Raw genomic sequence first — 11,331 nt, forward strand, 5'->3', positions numbered from 1 at the left:
GCTACAGAGTGAAATTTGGACTTAGAGATGTTGCTGGTGTTCCAGTTTTGGTGTTGGCCTCTGATCTCGCATTTGCTAGATCAGAGTTTGCATTTGCAAGCATGATAGCTTCACATTTGCGAGCTACTCATTGAAAATGCGAAGAGTAGCTTGGCGAGGCAGTCCTCGCAATTGCGAGAAAAGCTTCACATTTGCGAAGTGAGTTAGGGGAGGGCATGGTTGCAAATGCGATAATTTCTATCGTAATTACGAAGGGGGATGTTCACATTTGCGAACAAACCTTCGCATTTGCGAACAAACCTTCGCATTTGCGAAGGTAGCAGAAGTGTGTAAAGGGCTTCGCATTTGCGATGGCTCCTTCGCATTTGCGAAGCCCAAGTCGCGAATGCGACATCTGCAACTATGTAAAAGTGACTCAGGCGGGATTTTTCTCCCATTCTTCAAAGTTTCAAAACCTAAAACACAAGAGGCGATTTTCCAAAGACCTTTTCTTCCCCAAATCATTGGTAAGTGATTCTAAACTAGTTTCTTTCAATTTTTCACTTCTTTTTACAAGATTTCAACCTAAAATCTAACGTTTTCATAGTGGAATTGGGGATTTTTGGGTAGAAACTAGGGATTTGATAAATTGGGGATTTAGACCTCAAATTGAGGTTGGATTCCAAAACCAATTATATATTTTCGGGCTCGGGGGTGAATGGATAATCGGGTTTTGGTCTAAATTTTAGGTTTGGACCAAGCGAGCCCGGGTGTTGACTTTTCTTGACCTTTTCAAAAATGGCCTAAATTGAATTCCTTGCAATCGTGGGTAGTTCCTAAGGCCTAAATTGAATCGTTTGGTTGGTAATTTGTTCGATTCTATTGGTTCAGAGGCTTATTTGAAGGGAAATGCTATGGTTGAGCTTTGAGTTTGGCCGTTGGAGCGGGGTTTAGTGTCGTGGTTAACCTTGGCTTGAGGGATTAGATCTTATTTGCCTATTTTTTTACGTGTTCGAATGTTGAGTACAATGTATAGGTGAGGTGACAAGTACCTATGAGTTGTTGTCGAGTCATAGCATGGGAGTGAGTCTTATTCATGAAATTGTAGCTTTCCGTGATCATATTATCCATGCTTAGACTAGTTTTTCGTTATGTTGATCGTCCTTATCATATTTACGGATTTTGGTATTGATTGAGTATTTATTCAAAGTTGAGATTTGTATTGTGGAACTAATTTTTGAAGTAAGACTTGTTCTTGACATTTCTATATCCCTTTTGTTATTGTTCATTGTTTTGGTGAGGGAGAGTGTTAATACACGAAGGGTGATGCTGTGCCATGTTTTGTGAGTGTTAATGCAGGAAGAGTGATGCCGTGCCATATTGTGAGTGTTAATGCACGAAGGATGATGTCGTGCCATGTTATGAGAGGGTTAATGCACGAAGGGTGATGCCGTGCCATTCCTATTTGATTCATATAGTGAGGATGAGAGTAAAAGCACGAAGGGTGATGACGTGTACTTTCTTTTGATATGATTACTTATCCTTATCCGTTCTAATTATATCGGTTGATAAAAGTTCTAGATTCTGCTGTGATCCTTTATCTTGTGATCCCCTCAACATGTCCCCCTCCCAATATTACTTGTCTTGTTTCTTTTATCGTTGTTATTGGCATAGTTATACGGTACAAGTTTGTTTTGTGGTGTCCTATCCTAGCCTCGTCACTACTTCGCCGAGTTTAGGCTTGGTAGTTACCGGTACATGGGGTCGGTATTACTGATACTACACTGCACTTCTGTGCAGATTTTAGTACTAGACTGAGATGATCCCCAGTTTAGCTACTCGCTTCATCTGATCGGAGACCCAAGGCAGTCCTATAGGCGTCCGCAGGCCTTGACGTCCCCTTTTATACATTTTGTTTACTGTTTCATTTTTATCGAAAACAGTTGTACTTCCTTCAGACAATTACTTGTAGTTAAATCTTAGATGTTCGTGGATTGTGACTCCAGATTCTGGGTAGCTTTATGTATTAAGATTGTTATGGATTTCCGCACTCTTTCCAACTTATTATGGCTTAATTGTTGTTAATCACTGAAAGGTTTAAGAATTGGTTTAATGATCTCTAATGTTGGCTTGCCTACCAAGTGAAATGTTAGGCGCCATCACGGTCCCGACGGTGGAAATTTCGGGTCGTGAAAATGTTGCACGATATGAAAGAAAGATAGGAAGTTATTCCTAGATGCCCTGTAACCTCTCGAAGATAGGTATAAAAGCAGTCCACAAGACTCTACTAGATACTTGCTCATGACTCGTAGAGCCTATAAACCTAGGGCTCTCATACCAACTTGTCACCATACAAAATACGCTTAATCGTGATGGTGTCTAACCCAACCCGCTAGGTATGCCAACTAAGAGTCAACACAATTCAACTGAGAATAATATGAGTCAATATGTGAAATAACTGAATATCTATACAATAATCCAATGATTAGTATTACAAATCATGAGCCTCTAAGACTTAGATTTACAAAGCTGGTATGATAAAAATACAACATCAGTTTGGAATATACGTAAACAGATTATAAATCTAAAGCTACCAAGGACAAGCGGTAGCTATATCCGGAAAGCAAGTACATCTTCAATGCCAGATTCCATCATCCACAACATCTCAGCTCCAAAATCTGCACACAAGGTGCATAAGTATAGTAAGAGTACAACCGACCCCATGTACTAAACCTGTATCATAACTACCCTTGATGAGGTAATAAAAGCAAGAATTATAAATGATACTTGCTAATCACCTGTACAGTTCATAATTCCAACAAATATTGAATAATAATATGATCAAATCACAAAATCATAGATAAAACCACCTCGGTGCCCACAATTTTCTTAACGTACTCTACTCAGACAATAATCCAGCATATAAGGAAAATATGCAAATAAATCAGGTAAAACAACCAAGGAAATTTCAAGTAAAGAGAAATGTAATAACTAAATATCAATCAGTTGCGGCGCGCAACCCGATCCAAATAGAAATTACAATACAGCTCCAATGCCCACATTAGAATCTCAATAACCGAATCAAACCATTGACCAACCTTCCCAAGGCCTACATCAACTAAAAACCCATCAGTTTTTCAAAATCCGGCGTGTACGCCATCAAGAAGACACTTGAGAGAGTGACCTTAGGGGGATGGATCCATATCCATACTTAGCACGAATAACTCACGTGCTATCATAAACTACACGGCATGGTCACTGGCTCAATATCACAATCCGCCCAGCATTGTCATAGGCTCAATATCAGGATTCGTCCGACGTGGCCACAAGCTCAATATCACAATCTTCCCGACGTGGTCACAGACTCAATATCAAAATTTTTCGGTATGGTCACATGCTCAATATCACAATACATCTGGCGTGGTCATAGGCTCAATATCACAATACTCTCAGTGTGTTCACAGGCTCAATATCACAGTCCACCCGGCGTGGTCACATGCTACTAGTCCAAACGATATCACATAGAAATAAGATATACAAGAATACATGTACATGATCAATGAACATCAAATTTCATGCTCATGGACTGGTATAAGTAACATGCTAAAGTGTAAGCATGTGAAATATGTGCTATCATAGCTCAATCTGCAATTACATCCTGAATGTAGCAATTATTAGGTTCAATCAGGAGAGTAACCTCTATGTAACCTCAAACATGACTCAAATAGCTCACAATAGGGGTGCAAATATAAGAAACATCACATCACAAAGCTTAGCAATCAATTCAAGGTATATCATAGCCTAAAAACTACCCGAACATGGATTTTAAATATCCTAGTGCATGTACATGGGCTCAACCCCGCACATGTGCGCCACCCATAACATGTAGCAATCACAAAAAACTCAGGCAACTAGTGTTTCAACCAAATTTAGGTAAGATACTTACAATAAGCAAGCCAAACCGATACTCTAGAAGCACAATCCTAGACGAATCGATCTCCAAATGGCTCAAACTAGCCAAAAGCAACTCAAAATCTTCAAATAATGCCACACGAATCAAACGTAAATGATAACGGTCAAATCTTTAATCAAATACTCAAAGTCAACTAAAAAGTCAACACGGGCTCGTACAATGGAGCCCGAAAAAACTCATAAATTATGATAACTCATTCGAATACGAGTCCAACCATACTAATCTCATCCAATTCCTATTCTGAATCGACGTTCAAAACTCAGTTATCACTTTAGAATTTTTTTTATCAAAACACCCAATTATCCTATCAAAATATGGATAAGCTAGTGAAATCTTGTTAAATACAAAAATGGAGATTAGATACTGACCGCCATGAAAAAATGAGAATAATGGCGCGAAAATCACCTCAAACAGAGCTCTAGAACTTAAGATATGCTCAAAATACCAAATGAGCGCGATCTAATTTTTTTAATATACAGGGATTCCGCTTCTGCGCCCAAAAAGTCACACATGCAGTCTGCCATCTGTCATTTCTGCATTGACAGACAATTTTTTCGCACCTGCAGAGTCGTAGACGCGGACCCCATTTTGCATCTACGAAGCACCAATGCCACGACCCCAATTTTCCTCACTAGGATGTCGTGATGGAACCTAGTCTCTACGACTAGGTAAGACTAACATGCATAGAGAAATAACAGAAATTCTACTAAAATGTCAAATTAAACCTTTACACTATTATAATAAACTCGAAAGTACAATAGCCAACACTTTACCCAAAACCTGGTGGAACGAAGTCATAAGCTCTACAAGAATAGTACGAATTGTCACACCTCCTTTTTCCCGAGGGAGATAGGAAGTTTTTCAAATTAAATTGACATTAATCGAAATGTGATTATTTATTTAATTTCAGAGTCGCTACTTCGGATATTTATGGTGTCCCAAGTCACCGGTTTATTTTAAATCTCAAATCGAGGAAATTAACTCTATTTTGGTCCGCAAACACAGAAGACCGAGTAAGGAATTCTGTTAACCCGAGAGAAGGTGTTAGGCACTCCTGAGTTCTGTGGTTTTAGCATGGTCGCTCAACTATTAATATTGGCCTAATTATCTGATTTATTGTATGTTTTAAACCTATTGTGCATTTTTAACTTTATAACCGCTTTTAATTATTTATGAAATTATTTCTGGAACAAGTCACGATTGTCGTACACTCATCGTTTTGGTACACATTGTAAACCGCATCACGAGAACTGTACCCACGATCTACAACATGTTTATTTTTATTATTGTTCGAAGTTGTGGTCGGGTCACATGAAATGTACACCCGAATTTGGGAATTATGTATCACAACTATGCCGCGGGAATCGTACCCACAGTCATGATAATTTATTATTAATCGCGCCTAAAGCAAGCTACGATGTTCATGAGTTATTTCCTAAACTACTTCAAGATTATTGCGATGCCATAATTATGGAAGTAGATTTGTGGGAGAGATAAGATTAATCACTAAGAAATATTTACAGGGTTCATTATACTACTAAGTTAGGAGGGACTAATGCTACTTAATAAATTATTAATATTCTAACTTGAAATCTCCAATAATAGAAACAACTGGATATGGAATAAACTTAAACAAAAGAAGCTAAAATGTCAACTAACCCTCTAAACAAGGACGATGGCCTAGGACAGTCATAATTAAATTTCAATACCCGCAATAAAATAGCAACTTAAAGATATCACATGAATTATTATCTAATGCATACAACCATTTATCGATCTTGACAGAATTAGGCACAAAAACATACACAACAAATCATATTGGCCCATTCAATTTAATAAAAACTTCTTATAGCTTTCAATTCCAAGCTTTCAGAAAATGAACCTACGATAAAACAATATTTAACTAAATAGAAATACTACAAATGCAAACGGCATGGACACAAACTGCATGTAACTAAGCCAATATCTAGAATGTGAATTAGCTAATTAAGATAACAAACAAAGGTATGATAGTACTAACAAGAGCAAAAATGAAAAAAATAATTAAAGAGAGAAGGAGACCTTACGTGAAGCTTTTCAAATAAGTGTATTGAATATGATACTGAATAGCAAAGTCGAACTCGGATTGTCAAAACTTGACTGGAGAAAACGGACAGCAACAAAACCCCGGACCGGAGCTTTCGAACGCGACTTCGAACTCAACTTTGGAGTTGCTGATTTTGTGCGAAAAAGGGATGTTCTGTGTCTATTTCAGGGAGTTTTAGGGGGGAAAAGAGGGCTGGTTTGACAGCATTTTTGTTACAGATCTGGCTGCTGTCTTGGTGTGAAAACGGGGACGGGTTTTTGGCGGATATGGAGCAGCTTTTTGATGTTGTTTTTGCTGAGTTTTTGCAGCTGCTGCGTTTTTGGCATGATTTTGGAGGTCTATTTGTCAGATGTTTAGAGGTATTTTTAGGCTGGATCTTTGGCAATGTTTTCAGCTCTCCTTTTGGAGCTTTTGAGCAGCTTTTCTATGACTTTTTGGAGCATTTTAATGGAGATTTCATTGGTTTTCATGGTGTTGAAGCTGGGTTTTATGGTGGTTGTTTAGAGTTGGATTTGGAGCTAGTTTCAATGGAGGTTTTAAAATGGAGAAGGGAAAGGAGCAGCGACTGCTCTAGGGGGGGGGGTCCGATCTTTGAGCTCAAAAGCTTTTGCCCAGCTGCTGCTTTTGATAAAAAATAAAAAATGTGTCACGATGGAGATCACTTTTTGAAGTTCTTGTTTATTTTCAGAGGGGGGTTTCTAGAAATTAGGTCTAAGTTTTGGGAAAGTCCCCTTTTAAAGAGAAGGAATTAGGGTGTATTTTAGAGATGAGGGGATATTGGGTTTTGAGTAGTGTGTTAGGCGAATTGGGTTAAGTTTTGGGTCAATTTGGGCCATGACTTGGACATTTGGACAAAACAAGACTTTAGTAGAACGAGTCCAAATTAAAACTGTTTGTCCTTTTTTTGTGATTTTGATTTTTTCTTTTATTGATTAATAGATGAAAATAAAAATACTACTCCTAGACTTGAATAGCAAGATAAAATACTAATCACTCAAAATTTACTTAACAAACTAATATATTTTTTTGGAAAACCTTTTCTTTATTTGTAAATGAAGATAAAGCTTATATTAAAAATATGACTCTTTTTTTATTGTTTTTAATTTTCTTAAATAAAGTATATATAAAAGGAGAAATAAGAGCTAAAATATGTAGATTAAATTTAAAATATATTTACCTACTAAAAGTGATGAAAAACTCAAAAATAGTCAAAAATTAGGTGGTCACAGTTGCCCCTCTTTGCTTGAAAATATGAAGAGTTTTCAGGCAAAGACAAGGTGAGCCATGTGACTAATTATTGACCATATCGTTATTCAAAAGAGGAAGAAAATAAAAGAAAAAGGTGCAATCGAGTCTTAGTTTTGGACAACCTACATATCCCAGGTTATAAGGGAATCATGTCACATGTAGTTCAAGGAGAATGATGGAGTGATGAGTTCGAGAGTCGAGTGAGGTTCCGTCGAAGCTCTAGTCCGTGGTCCTGTTATTACATCAAAATCAAAATAAAAAAGACTAACTAAGCCTATCAGCTACGAGTTACAAGATTCCTATATGTGAGTCTTCTGAAACTTGATCTTGAGTCTTAGTTGGTTCTTCAAACGGACTCTGATCTGAATCTTGATGCTTGTTAGCTGGAGGTGCTAGTTGATTCTTTTTCAGCTTTTCGGATCAAGGTGGGACATGCCACGCTTGTGACTTCGAGAACAGTCCACATCTTTTCTCTGCTTCGGCACTTTGAATTTACTTCTTTTTCTTTTCTTCTGGATTGAGACTTCTTCTTTTGGTTGTTTCAAACCCTGTGTCTCGAGGTATAACCTGCTCAGACACCAAAACAAACAAACGAACGGAATTTTTCTGCCTCAGTTTTCACTAGAAAATTTTTGTGTGTTATTTGTGACCAAAACTTTATACTACTTCATTATTGAAAGCAATAAAACGAGGATTGTGTATCCTTGGGAAAAACGATTAGGGAGTGGAGACCCAATATCCAAAATGAAATCAACTAAGGATTGGAAACCCTATTGTTGGAAAATCATTAACTAGGGAGTGGTGAACATATGTTGGCATCAGGTTATGCTGGCATCAACTAGGGAGTGGAGACCCTATGCTAGCATCAACTAGGGAGTGACGACCCTCTGTTGGCATCAGATTATGCTGGCATCAACTAGGGAATGAGACCCTATGTTGGAAAGTCATGAGGTTATGCTGGCATCAACTAGGGAGTGGAGACCCTATGTTGGAAAATCATCAGGTTATGCTGGCATCAACTAGGGAGTGAGACTCTATGTCGGAAAATCATCAGGTTATGCTGACATCAACTAGGGAGTGGCACCCTATGTTGGAAAAGTCATTAGGTTATGTTGGCATCAACTAGGGAGTGAGACCCTATGTTGGAAAAATCATCAGTTATGCCGACATCAAATAGGGAGTTGGATCCTATGTTGGAAAAGTCATCAGGTTATGCTGGCATCAACTAGGGAGTGAGACCCTATGTTGGAAAAGTCATCAGGTTATGTTGGCATCAACTAGGGAGTGAAGACCCTATGTTGGCATCAACTAGGGAGTGGTGACCCTATGTTGGCATCGGTTTATGCTGTCATCAACTAGGGAGTGAACCCTATGTTGCAAAAAATGCAGCTAGGGATTGGGGACCCTATACTACCATGACTTTGAACTTTTCTTCTTTTCTTTTATAATCATTTTCAACATTTTTTATTTTTTTATATCAAAGAATAAGTAAATGCAGGAAAGAATTTTGGAGGAGACTTCCCTTTTTGGGTTGATGCTACAAAACTGTTTCTAGCTCTTGTGCAATTTCTTTTTTGTCGCACCTGCTTCTTGCAAGGTTGCGTTTGGATTACACCTGTTTCCTGTTTTTCAAACAAAGAATAATTTGTCAGTTTGAAGCAGTGGTTGGTTTTGTGGTCTTAAGCATTTCAATCACTTGATCTTGGTCGGCTTCTTTGATGATACTTTCAACTGCAACTGGTTGTTTCTTGAAGACCGATTTCATTTTTGGCCCCGGAGATACTTTGGCTTTCCAAACTTTATCGTGACGGTTAGCCATGTGGGACTTAACCTTTTTAACTTTATTTTGCCTTTGTGGGCCTTTCCATTCTGATTTCATTTTTTTTCTTTTTTTAACTTCGGAGCATTGGGGAACTTTTGGCTCCTCAAACTTTGTCGCAACGGCTAGTCGCGCTGGACTTGACCTTTTCCAACTTTGTTTCGCCTTTATAGGCCTTTCATTTCTGGCTTCTTTCTTCCAACTTTAATTTTAGAGCATTTGGGGTATCTTGGCTTTTCAAACCTTGCCGAGATGGTTAGCCATGTGGGACTCAACTATTTCAACTCATTTGCCTTTATAGGCACTTCAATTTGATTTTCTCCTTCCAAGAGTTTTTATTTCGAAGCATCGGCCGCCATGGCTAGTCGAGGTCGACTTGACGCCCCTCCCGAGGCTGGGTGCCTTTTTGAATATTGGCTCGTATCAGACAAAAACTCTGTAAATCAGTCTTGCTATCTCTTCTATGCCTCAGTTTTGGAACAAAGTTAGACCGAAAGGGATTCAAAGAAAACAAACAATGGAATAAGGAATGAGTGTAAACAAAAAGTGTTCCTTTCGGAGAAAGGAAAGAAGGACTTATCTAGAGTGCATGCGGACTTCAATGAACATGACATGCCTTTTGGACTGGATGCCTGATCCGTGTAAACCATTTGACTTTTAGAAATTCATCACAATTTTTGCCTCAAAATCGAGAAACCTTACCAGGACTCTGTCACTGTCAGTAACTTAAGATCCTCTTTTTCGACCAGTGGTGCCCTTTGCGGGTTTTCACTAGCTGACCTCTCTCATTTATCTTCTCACCATCGCTTGTAGTGCTTTTTGCGAGCTTTCACTAACAAGACTCTCTCATTTTAGTTTCTCTACTTACCATCGTCTTACGGTGCCCGTGGGGGTTTTCACCGATAAGACTCTCTCATTTGGTTTTGTCAGATCCAAGTAACTGTATCCTCCAATTTTGATCATCTTTATGATTGATCGGAAGGACTTGAATAGGATTTGGGGTAAAAAGAATTTGGACTGAATTACAATTTTGGAACCTTTCAGGCGCAACCATCGCCAAACCATTATAACATCTGCCCTGGTTTCACTTTTGGGGGAATATGGATTTTTTTTTTGTGACTGAACCCAAGATAGAGGCTGCCTACGTATCCTTTCGGAATCAAGTCGAATGTAGTTCAGGGAAACTTTTGTTTTCATTTTTTCTGTTTTGTTTTGTTTTCTCTTTCTTTTTTGCTTTCCTTTTTTTTTATTTTTATTCCATTTCTTTTTGCCCCTTTCTTCCTTTTTTTTTGTATTTTTCCTTTTCTTCTCTTTTCATTTTTTTTTTCATTTTTCATTCATCATTTTTTCAATAATAGCTTCCAGGTTCCAAAGAGGGTAATCAAAGAATGGGAGCCGGCTCAAAGGGTTTGCAAAGGGTTGAATATTTGGATAGTGAGAAAAAAAGTCTTCCTTATCCTAATCAGAGAGCATTAATGCTATATAAAGGATCCAACATAGTACCTTTTGACTGCATTTTCATTGACAGTTATTTTAGGGATATTTCCTTCAATGTGTCCCAAGTACAACACACTCTTTTGGCAGTACTCTTGTTGCAATGTATGGACTTTTCCAATCTAGAACCAATTTTCCTTCAGCTATTCCAACTCTTTGTTTTATTTCCTTAAACTTATCTTCATTGCGATCTAATTCTTGATTCATTATTTCTGTTACACCCCAAGTTTTCATACGTGAGAGTACGTCGTAAGTCATTGATGTAAGCTCAGAAATGAGATTATATTTGGAAGCAAATAAAGTAAGTTAATTATGTTACCTTGGAGGTTACAAATATTTAAGATCATGAATAACGAGTACCAAGAGGGTTGGAAATCTTAGAAGCTAAACCAATTAAAGAAAATAAGTTTCGTCAAAAGTGGACAAGTTTAGAATGTTATAACATGTACTTTGGGGTGAGACTAGGGTTCTTAACATGATAAGGAGGTTATTATATGAGTTATTTTCGTCGTATGATAATCATTTTCTACATTTTGAAGGCAAGCAAGTTGTGGAACAAGAGTTGGCAAAGGTCATCACAAGTTACACTCATAAATTTGCTGAAATTTAGGTCAAATGTATCTGAGAATTTCTCCAAATATACTTGGAATCATGGGGTGTTCTACCTACCAAATTGAAGATCTACGATTTTAGTTTCTAACGCATTAAACCGTTCGTCAATACGGCATCAGA

At 37.9% G+C, this 11,331-nt stretch overlaps 1 long non-coding RNA gene across 2 annotated transcripts; it reads right to left on the minus strand.

The window, feature by feature from the left end:
• Window positions 1-2,406: 2,406 nt before the first annotated feature.
• Window positions 2,407-6,611, minus strand: LOC104226544 (uncharacterized). 2 transcript variants are annotated; one of them, XR_710864.2, is made up of 2 exons: window positions 6,019-6,611; window positions 2,407-2,657 (listed from the first exon to the last, which is right to left on the minus strand). It is a non-coding gene; the product is annotated as an uncharacterized lncRNA (long non-coding RNA). The 2 variants fall into 2 exon arrangements; XR_011401711.1 differs by having other exon boundaries at window positions 6,014-6,611.
• Between the last annotated feature and the right edge of the window lie 4,720 nt (window positions 6,612-11,331).

This window comes from Nicotiana sylvestris, chromosome 8, assembly GCF_000393655.2.
Source record: "Nicotiana sylvestris chromosome 8, ASM39365v2, whole genome shotgun sequence".
In the NCBI taxonomy this organism is placed as follows: domain Eukaryota; kingdom Viridiplantae; phylum Streptophyta; class Magnoliopsida; order Solanales; family Solanaceae; genus Nicotiana; species Nicotiana sylvestris.